Source organism: Lolium rigidum, chromosome 5 (genome assembly GCF_022539505.1).
Source record: "Lolium rigidum isolate FL_2022 chromosome 5, APGP_CSIRO_Lrig_0.1, whole genome shotgun sequence".
Taxonomy (NCBI): Eukaryota; Viridiplantae; Streptophyta; class Magnoliopsida; order Poales; family Poaceae; genus Lolium; species Lolium rigidum.
The window spans coordinates 70,143,272-70,154,661 of record NC_061512.1 but is presented as its reverse complement, the minus strand read 5'-3'; positions in this window follow the sequence as shown (position 1 = coordinate 70,154,661).

Sequence of the window (11,390 nt, the reverse complement as noted above, 5' to 3'; positions counted from 1 at the left end):
ACAAAAAGTGGACACCATCCACACAACGTACATGGATGTGTACAGCCACCTGGGTCCCATGGACACCAGCTGGACAAAAGGAGTGCATGTGTATGACCACCTGGAAGAGGTCACAAGAGCGACCAGCGGAGGCGCCCTCGCGGTGGCTGGCGGCAGAATGCATTGGTGTTACGCGGTGCGCTCCTGTCGAGGAGGGGTGTGCCCCCCAACCGTCGATGTTGCAGACTTTGAGGTCGCTGCACACGGGAAAAACAGCATCCCGCCGCTCGTGGGGGAAATCGCATGCCCAAGAGCCCCGACGCAGCGAACAAGAGCGAGGTCATGTGCGCAGCGAAGGGAAACTTGGAGGAGCAACAGCTGCAGACCACGCATCTCCCGCACACGCCGACGCGCTAGGAGGCCGCGCGCAGCAGCCTGTAGCCTCACCGCCGCAGACACGTGGCGGGCAGCGATCCAAGATGGAAGCGGTGACAGTGAGGGCGGGAACCGGACTTGTTGGATCGGAACTCCCGCCGGCGCGGTCGTAGCTGGCCCGGGGCTGAGTGGCGGTGGCACCGGCTGCTGCAACGGGGCCACGGCCGTGACGGGGCCGCGAGGGGCTGGGACAAGTAGAGGTGGATCTCCTGGACCGCTGTGGCGAGATCGCGGAGGGCTGCGGTGATCTCCTCCGGGGAGAGAACAGCGGGGACGTCGGAGTGCGGCGGCGGCGGGTGGGAAGAACTCGGTGGAGGGCTGGACATGATCGAACCCGGAAAAGCTGATACCAAGTGTTATGGTGCTGCTAAAGGGATGACGCAAGAGGGCCGGCCGGGGACCTTGCCCACGGCCGGTGGCAAGAGGGAAGGGATAAGTCATACGTATATTCTAACACTCATAGTTTATCATGTTAACTAATTGTTGTAAATTTGTGGTTGCCATAGTGTCCAGAGTACACCTGGGCAAAGTTCGGGCCGGGCCGGGTTTCGGGTCGGGCTTAAAAAAGCCCGTGGGTAAAAAGTCAGGCCCGAGCCCGGCCCGGCCCGACCGGCGGGCCTGCAATTTAAGCCCGAATCCGGCCCGAACGAGCAAAAAGCCCGGCCCGGCCCAAGAAGCCCGGCCTGACCAGGCTAAAATGCACAAAAATAAAGGCCCGAACCCTGCCCGGCCCGACATTCGGGCTCAGTACAGGCCCGAACCCAGCCCGAAGTGCAAGCCCGAGCCGGCCCGGCCCGGAATTTTCGGGTCGGGCCTTCCGGGCCGGGCTGCCCATGCCCAGATGTAGTCCAGAGGATATGCGGTAGTGTATGGCTGACTCCTTGGGGAGCCGTGTAAACGGTTTTTCTTATGAAACTTTTGAGTATCATTTATCTCTTGCTCCTTAATTTGTTATCTTATTAAGGGGGAATTGTATATGCAAATAACTGTCCGGCAAAAGTTTCGCAATCCAGTCACTTTAATTTACTTTTGCATAGAACAGCAACTCTACGTGCAATTCAATGCGAAGAGCTGAGCAAACTGGGTTGAAAATAAAGTGAAATTACATCAAAATGGACAAGATAGATCAAAATGTGTCGGCCGCTGGGCTACCTGACTCAAACAAATAAACACGTCCGTACAACCATTATAGTATCATGGCCTGAGCCAAACGAATCGATTTTTTTTTAAAATCTGAAATACAGCAAGTTGCGGAAGATGGCCTAAGAATCCAAAATGCCGCATATCGCAAAGATACTCGGGATTGGGCTCTCCCGTTCTACAGTGTTTTAAGGATTGGCGCAACTCCAAGAGCTGAGAGTGAAGTAGTTTTCTCGAATGCATCCTATACCTACTGCTTTGAAGCAGACAACGGAACTCTCATGTTCTTGCATTTTCATCCCTCTTCATTTTTGCTTCTTGTTGCCTATGGTTGTTACCGCTTGCTGTAACTTGTGGTGTGAAGAACTCCAGTGAGCACTGAAGTGAGAGTAGTATAAAAAGGCGTCCAGGAACTGCATTTGTTAGGTTAGCAGTTGTTGACTTGCCTTGAATGGTGGTGGTCCTCTTTTCTGCGTATTTGATATTATAGTACTCCATGCTTTCTAAATTAAGATGTATATAGTTTTTAATTAAAATTAAAAAATAAAGTTTGAGCAACTATATATAAAAAATATGAACATCTAAAATTTTAAATGCACACTATGTGAAAATATATTTCATGTTTGTTTTAAAATATTAATTTGAAATTATAAATTTTGATAATTTAACTTTAATCAAATATTATAGGCATCCCTATGGGATAGAGGGAGTATTATATGTTTACCCATGTCCTTATTGCCTACTTTTACGCTTCAAATATTTACATATTTGGTTGAGTCCTGGTAGTCTTTTCTACCTTTGGGCACCAGCGGGGAGATTCATTCTGAGTCTTTTGTCTATTTGTGTCAAAACGCACAAATACGTAACCCATCGGCTCAATCCAAATTGTTCGGTTGTCTGCGCTCAACCGATTCGCGGACCAAAAATGAGTTAGAATAGTAGTAGCATGAGGTTTTATCACTTAGCACCACTAGTTGAGAAAATTTTATCGCAAAACCACGACGCTAGAAACTTTTTTCACAGAACACCAACATTTGGAGTAATTGTATCACAAAACATATAAATCTCTACTGATCCGAATTGACAAGTAATTAGTTGATAGTAGTTATCTAGAGTGGCACCCAATTATCTGTACTCTCTCTCTCTCTCCTGAGCATGTTTGTGTGATAATATGACAACATTTGTTACACAATAAAATTTGCTACACACCTTCTGAGCCCCCTCCTCATCTTCCCCTCACCTCGCCGCTGCCTGAGAGAGCCGACGGGAAAGCCTGCGATGTTCCCAAGGACGGCGACGGCGGGGATCTCTCCAGTGCCGCATATTTGGCTGACGGGTGGCACACCCATGTCCGATATCTAGAGCTGCAGTCCTCGATCCCTTCCGCTGAAGCCCAAGGGTGCCTCCACTGCCGGGGTCCGCCGGACCATCACCGCCGTCGGATCCAGATCAGGGACTGCAGCTCCAGATATTGGACATGGGTGTGCCACCCGTCGGCCAAACGAGCAGCACTAGAGAGATCCCCACCGCCTCCGTCCTTGGGAACCGCGTAGGCTTTCCCGGCGGCTCTCTCTGGCAGCGGTGAGGTGAGGGGAAGAGGAGGGGCTCGGATAACGGCAGTGTGTAGCAAATATTATTGTGTAACAAATATTGTCATATTGTCACACAAACATGCTCCGGAGAGAGAGTATAAATAATTGGGTGCCACTCTAGATAACTACTGTCAACTAATTACTTGTCAAGCCGGACCAATAGATATTATGTGTTTTGTGATACAATTACCTCAAATGTTGGTGTTCCGTGAAAAAAGTTTCTAGAGTTGTGGTTTTGCGATAAAATTTTCTGAACTAGTGGTGCTAAGTGATAAAACCTCTAGTAGCATCGAAGCGGATATGTCCGTGTGACCGGCCTGACCACCGCCTCCTCGACGCTGGCCACCGCCTCCTCGACGATGTCCTGCACCGCCGCCTCGTCCTGCGCCGCCACGGCCCGCTAGGGACTACATCCGCGACACCACGGACGAGCGAGGGCCAGATCCGACAGCGGCCGCCGCCTCCTCGACGCTACCGACGAGCCAGGCTAGGGACGAGCGACGACCACACCACTGACGAGGGCTAGCTCCGCCAGGGAGCGTCACCTCCTCGACCTTGGCCCGCGCCGTGACGCCACGGACGAGTCAGGCTAGGGACGAGCGACGACCAGCTCCGCCATGCCACGACCGAGGTCCACCAGGGACAAGCTCCGCCACACCATGGACGAGCTCCAGCGCGGCCACGGCCATGGTGAGGACCAGCGCAGCCACGTCAACGGCGAGGTCCAGCGCGGGCACGGCCACGGCCACGGCGAGGTCCAGGGCCGACTCGGCCAGCTACGGACCCGATTCCCTTTTTGCTTATACGTACAGGGATTGGATTGCTTTTTTATTTCTATATACAGGACCTGATTGCTTTTCATTTCTATGTACAGTGATTCGATTGCCTTTCAGTTTTTTTTATTTAGGAGGGGTTTCTGTGCAATTTTTTATCATCTCTCGTCTTGTACAACCCACCAAACAACAGATACACTCAACATATCTGAATAAACACGAGCTACCAAACTCGTGAAAATATCACTACTTAACTTAGCTAGGGTCAACTTGTATGAGTGGGGATAGCTATTCTCCACTCACTCGGGCTACCAAACACACCCTTAAAAAACTAACAACAATATGCGGAGAAAGAGCAAAAACAGATAGATGTTCTAGCTTCCTTCATGGCAATACCTACAGATCTAATGCGCACCGAGCAGCACTTCATCTTCAGATAGGAAGAAGGCTGATGGTTCTGTGCTCTAGATCCACCTGAATTCTACAAGCAAAATCAGATATTGTTTATATGTTTGCTTTGCTCCCAACAACAGCTAACAATCGTCTCCATTTCATAACATCAAAATAGAACTAACAAAAAAGCATTTGATGAACTTGCATGGAAGACGTAATTTTTAAAGAATAACAAATATCTCTTCTTCATATATATATGTGCAAATCTCTCTCCTTTACTTTACAACAACAAAGATCCCAACAGGGCAGGCCAATACAACAGCGGCGACAGCAGTAACCAAAGCGTATGTACTTGCTAGATTGATGCCAATCAATTGGCAGGCATGGACGGTTTAGATTGCTCCCCCAATAGATTGGCTAGCATAGACGGTTTAGATTGCTCATATGCCCAAGCGTATGTGTACAAAATTCACTCTCCACTAAAAATGATGCACTTGCGTTTACAAGAGCATCCTCATCTAGATAAACCAAAATAAGAAACTCGCTGATCAAAGTTGAAATTGCTAAAGGATTATTAGTACACCAAGCAAAACTGGTGATCATCAGTCAAAGATAGTTTACTCGTCGGTAACAGCGTGTCTCGCCGAGAGTCCAAACCTCCAAGGCATCATCAGTCAGATCGAAAGTAAATAAAATAAAAGGTGGCTACACCCACCGCGTACCCATGGACTGAGCTCGGAGCAGCGGCATTCTGCAGTTGCACAGTTGCAAGTTGCAAACGCTCTCAGGCAGAGGTGCAAAACGGCTCCTCGGCGAGCTGCATGCGCTCAGATTTGTGGCACATATTAGGCGCAGTCCCACATCCACACGAAAGGTACATTGCCCTAAAACCGAGTCAGGCCAAGTCGGCGAGTCCACTTTAACCGATGAAAATGCTAAAGCACTAGTATGTACAGCATGCGAAACTGACGGTCATTATAAGGGAACTGTCGGTGACTGATTTTTCCCGATTGCATCATATTCCTACCATACAAAGATAGGCAATACAGCTCTTTTTGTCCTTACACCTTTCACCTTATTGCTTTCATCATTTTTACTGCTTTTGTTGCTCACTCTAGCTGCTACAACTTACTGTGAGTGGTGATGCAAAGAAAAACGTCGAAGTGGTATAAAAAGGCATGGAGGAATGCATTAATTTATTATTAGGTTACTACTACTGTCAGCAACTACTGGACCGGCGAGGGGTACAGTATAGCTGCTCACGTGCTTTGAAAGCTTGTGAATTCATTTATGTTTTCTACTTTCTCAGGATATTTTTAACACTGTTTGGTGATACATAGTGGTCCTTTGTAAGCTTACTCTTCAATATTTTGCATATATATTTATACACGATCATGACTAGGTTAGGCTCCTCATCTCGGAAGGTAATTGTGAGTCGCTTATCATGGAGGAGGTTGCTGATGAGAGACTTAAAAGGTCGGTATTTTCACTATCTTGTAAATTAATAAAGATGGCAAATCTTGCCTTGTATTTTAAAAAAGAACATATAGATAGCCCACAAATGAATTAGGGCAAAACCATACTTAAAGCTCCCCTACAGGGATTTTCTTTCAATAAAGGTCTCTTTGATTTATAGGATAGGAAACTTGAAGGATTAGGAAAGGTATAGGAATAGGAAAGGATGGCAGGTGCAAAACTTTCCTCGTTCCTTGTGCGTAGGAACCAAAGCATGAATTCCGAGTGGATTTTGCATTTCCTGTAAGTTTTGCCTTGAAAGTGAGATCCAAAGGAAAAAAAACTCTAGTTTTCCTTTGCACCTTTACTATGAATTAAAGTGGTGAACAGTAGCATCTCTGGAAATTTTCCTAACCCTGTACATTTCCTTCATGATTAGAGCATTTTTTTTTGAAAAGGTATTGAATTTCAAGATTTTAAAAAAGGTTGTACTTGTTAATGGTCCATGCCATGAGGCATTTTTTTAGACCTTTCATGCTCGAAACTTTACTTGACGCATTTAAGACCTAAAATAGGAGCAGCCTGGAAAAGGGCAGAGTCAATTGCAGGAAGACCGCCGCTAGGGTGTTGCTATTCTCATATTTCTATTATCATATCCTTTAACACATATTATTGTGGATTCGGAAAGGAGTTAATAATGGTCGGATACGGATTATATCGGATTGCGGATATGAAGCGGATTCGGTGCGGGCTCGGATTGAAAGTGAATAATTGAACAAATACACATAAAATTAGAATTTTATTTCTTTTATGTAAAAAAATGTGGGCAAAAGAAACGTGTAACATTATGCTATAGTCAATGCTATACACTCAGTTCTTGAAACACACAATATATCTTGCATGGTGATACAACATTACGATGATCCAAACGCAAACTCACACAATAACAATGAGAAACAGTAGTGGTGCAAGTGTGCAATACTGATAGTGACATGACATGGCGAGGTGGGGTAGTATATGCATAGATGGTTTCGATGGATTAACTAGATTGGGCTAATTTTATCGGATAATTATTTCTAGGACCTCGGATAATGTGCGGGAAATGTCGAATAATCCTTGTTCTAGGATATTATCGTTATCATATCCGTTACTTATCTACTTGAAAAATTTCCACACACGAATATCTAAAAGTGCATATCGTATCCTAAAATGGATGCAGATGAGATGAGAATATGTACTATTATCGGTACCATTTACATCCCTAATTCTACTGACAACTAACACTAACAAAGCAGAAAAACATCCATATACAACAAATCAAAAAAATAAATAGGAAGCCCAAAAGCTACTGGTTTTGTTACAGATGATGGGCCACCCGGCCACCTTCCGCAGAAATCCCATTGCCTAGAATCCACAGGCTGCAACTACCAATTGAAACCCGGCAGTGCCGTACTAAACCTAAGGTCATCTCCAACGAGGCGACGCATTTCGGATGTCTAAATTGTCCGCGAGCGTCCGTTTGCATCGCATGGCGGAAAATGATCGCGAGGCGCGAATTATCCGTTTGCGTCGAGGGCCACCCCAGCGGTCCGGCGCATTTTGGGCATCCCAATGCTTTGTGTGCGTGCTTCTTCTTTTTTCTTTTGTTGAAGAACTCTCCAATTTCTAAGTTGTACTACGAATTTTTGAAAGAGAAATTTCAAACGTGAAAATAAGTTGTAACTGATTATAAACTAATTGTCGAATCGACCAAATTCAAACAAATTTAACATACAAACTAGAGAAAAAAAAATTGAAAACAAAGAATTATAAACTAATGTTTTGCCTTCTTGTTACAAGGTCCTGCCTCGTCGTCCTCACGAACGCGCCTCTTACTTGTCACCTCCTCCTCGGAAGAGGAACTGCCGGACGACGCGTCTGTGGAGCTTTGAAAGGATGAGATGTCACCTAGAGGGGGGGTGAATAGGCGTTTAAAAAACTCTTACGGATTTGGCTTGTAAGAATGCGGAATTAAACTAACGTTTAGTTTACAAGCACAATCCCTAAATATGCTAGGCTCAACTAAGTGCAACAACAACAACTAGAGCTAAGCAAGATAGGCACAAGATATATGTAGCACAAGTGATAGCAAGATATATGTACTTCAAGCACGATGGTTATCACAGGGAAAGAAAGCTCGGGTATAGAAATAACCGAGGCACGCGGAGACGAGGATGTATTCCCGTGTTCCCTTCCTTTGCAAGAAGGTACGTCACGTTTGGATAAGTGGAGGTCCCATGAAGGATTCCCCAACGCCACGAAGGCTCACCCTATTCTCCGAGCCAAACCCACGAAGGATAATGGCCCTTTCCTTATGGTTAGCTTTTCCTCCACTCCGGAGATGGCAAGCTCCACAACAACTTCACAAGCTCCATGAAGGAGAAGTCCGGGCATCTTCACAATCTTCCTTGAAGAGATCACCGGAGCACCAACCGCCAAACCAACTAGGAGGTCTCCCTCCAAGAGTAACAAGCTCACTGTCTCTAACTCGAACTAATCGTGGTGAAGAGCTCAACACTATGCAATGATGCAAAGCAAGAACACTAGAGGTGTTCAAATCCTTGACACTCAAATCCCACCAAAGCAACAAATGCTAGGATGAGATTAGAGGGGAAGAACAAACAGGAAATCAACAAATGACTCCAAGATCTAGATCTAAAGAGTTCCCCTCACTTAGAGGAGAGATGGATTGGTGGGGATTGTAAATCTAGATCTCCTCTCTTAGATCCCTCAAGAATGAGCAAGAATCATGGGGGAATCAAGAGATAGGAAAAGTTCTTCAAAGTCAACAATGGAGGAGAGAGAGTGGAAGAACTTATCCAGCCCAAAGTGGAAGAAGGCCTATTTATAGTCTAGGGAGAAATATAACCGTTGGGTGAGTTTCAGCTCAGCACACTCGAGGAGGCCGGTCAACCGGGCCTAGGGCCGGGCCGTCCGGTCCAGAAGCCGGTTAGACCGGGCCACAGGCCGAACCCGGCCAGTCCAAATCGGGCCTGTGACCGGGCCATGACCGGGACACTTCTGTGTCTTACAGTACATGGCCCCGGTTGGCACCAATCCACGGGCCGGTTTGAACCGGGCCATCCGGTGGGACGGCCGGTCACGCCGGGCGAGAAACCGGGCCAGCAGGAAAACATGTTATACAAAAACTGTGATAACTTTTATGTCCGGACCCCGATTGACATGAAACCAATTTTGTTGGAAAGATAACGACGAATAGAACCCCAACAAAAATGGAAATATGGAGACTCCTCACAGGATGTTTTTAGATGTTTTTAGAGAGGGAGTCTCCCACCGTCAAGAAACGGTGAAGACGTCCAAACTCAAAAATGCAATAGAAGATGCATGTGAATTCCGTTTTCGATGAACTTGGGCTTGTTGTAAAGCTAGCAACAAGATCAAGAACCTCTCACAGAGAAACACCAAGAAGCACTAGGGATATGCAAAGTATGCAAATGATTGAGCTCCCTAAGATGATGTGATCAAGTTACCCAACCGAAAGCCCCTCTTGATAGTGCGGCTATCTATCCTATAACCCGGTCTCCCAACAACCACCTTGAGACCGGTAAAAGGAAAACCTAGCAAGACCATACCTTTGCCTTGCGCATCCCGCTTGATCTTGATGATAACTCTTCAAGCTCCATGATATGTCTTCACCGTATCTATAATTTCTAATGTTCCATGCTAGTTTTATGACCATACCTACATGTTTTGTTCACACTTTATATCGTTTTGATGCATTTTCCGGAACTAACCTATTAACAAGATGCCGAAGCGCCAGTTCCTGTTTTCTGCTGTTTTTGGTTTCGGAAATCCTACAAAGGAAATATTCTCGGAATTGGACGAAATCAACGCCCACGATCTTATATTTCACGGAAGGTTCCAGAGCACCGAAGAGGGGCCAGAGGGGAGCCAAGGGGGCCCCACCCCACATGGCGGCGCGGACAGGGGGGGCCTATGGTCTGGGTCCCCCAGGACCCCTCGAGGCTGCCCTTCCGCCTATAAAGCCTCTCCATCGCGAAAACCCTAAAAAGAAAAGCCACGATACGAGAAAAGTTACGCAGCCGCCGCCATCGCGAAGCCAAGATTCGGGGGACAGAAGTCTCTGTTCCGGCACGCCGCCGGGACGGGGAATTGCCCCCGGAAGGCATCTCCATCGACACCACCGCCATCTCCATCGCCGCTGCTGTCTCCTATGATGAGGAGGGAGTAGTTCTCCCCTGAGGCTAAGGGCTCTACCGTAGCTATGTGGTTCATCTCTCTCTCTCATGTGATCTTTATGTGATCATGAGCTTTGTGATCTAGTTGAATATCATCTATGTGCTACTCTAGTGGTGTTATTAAAGTAGTCTATTCCTCCTTCATGATGTAAAGTGGACAGTGTGTGCATCATGTAGTACTTGGCGTAGGTTATGATTGTGATCTCTTGTAGATTATGAAGTTAACTATCACTATGATAAATATATTATCTTGGATTTATGATTTGACGTTGATATCCCTATGAGTGGTGTTTGTCAAGTACTTGATGAACTCGAGCGGAGCTTTTGTAGCCACTACACGATTAGTGATTCCATTAGGAGAGTTATCCGAGTAGCACTATTATACACTCTAGAGGTTACTTTAATATGAACTCCGGATTCACTCTCACGGTGTGATCGGTGACGGTGTGCGCATCGTGTGTGTTTCCTTTATGAAGTTGTGGAGCTTGTTAACTCCGGCTTGAGGTGTGCTTTTGTAGCCCTACACAATGAATGGTGTTTGTTATCCAACAAGAGAGTGTAGCATTTATTTATTCAGTTATGTGATCAATGTTGAGAGTGTCCACTAGTGAAAGTATGATCCCTAGGCCTTGTTTCTAAGCATTGAAACTCCGTTTCCAACAAGTTCTGTTACATGTTTGCTTGCTGCCTGATACGTCCCAAACGTATCTATAATTTCTTATGTTCCATGCTACTTTTATGATGATACTCACATTTTTTATACACATTATATGTCATATTTATGCATTTTCCGGCACTAACCTATTGACGAGATGCCGAAGAGCCAATTGATGTTTTCTCGCTGTTTTTGGTTTCAGAAATCCTAGTAAGGAAATATTCTCGGAATTGGACGAAATCAACGCCCGGGGTCCTATTTTTGCACGAAGCTTCCGAAGTCCGAGGAGTAAACGAAGTGGGGCCACGAGGCGACGACACGCCGAGGATGGCGCGGCCCGTGCCCCGGCCGCGGCCCTGTTGTGTGGGTCCCTCGTGACGCCCCTTGACCTGCCCTTCCGCCTACTTAAAGCCTTCGTCGCGAAACCCCCAGTACCGAGAGCCACGATTCGGAAAACCTTCTAGATACGCCGCCGCCGCCAATCCCATCTCGGGGGATTCAGGAGATCGCCTCCGGCACCCTGCCGGAGAGGGGAATCATCTCCCGGAGGTCTCTTCATCGCCATGATCGCCTCCGGATCGATGTGTGAGTAGTTCACCCCTGGACTATGGGTCCATAGCAGTAGCTAGATGGTCGTCTTCTCCTCATTGTGCTATCATGTTAGATCATGTGAGCTGCCTATCATGATCAAGATCATCTATCTGTAATC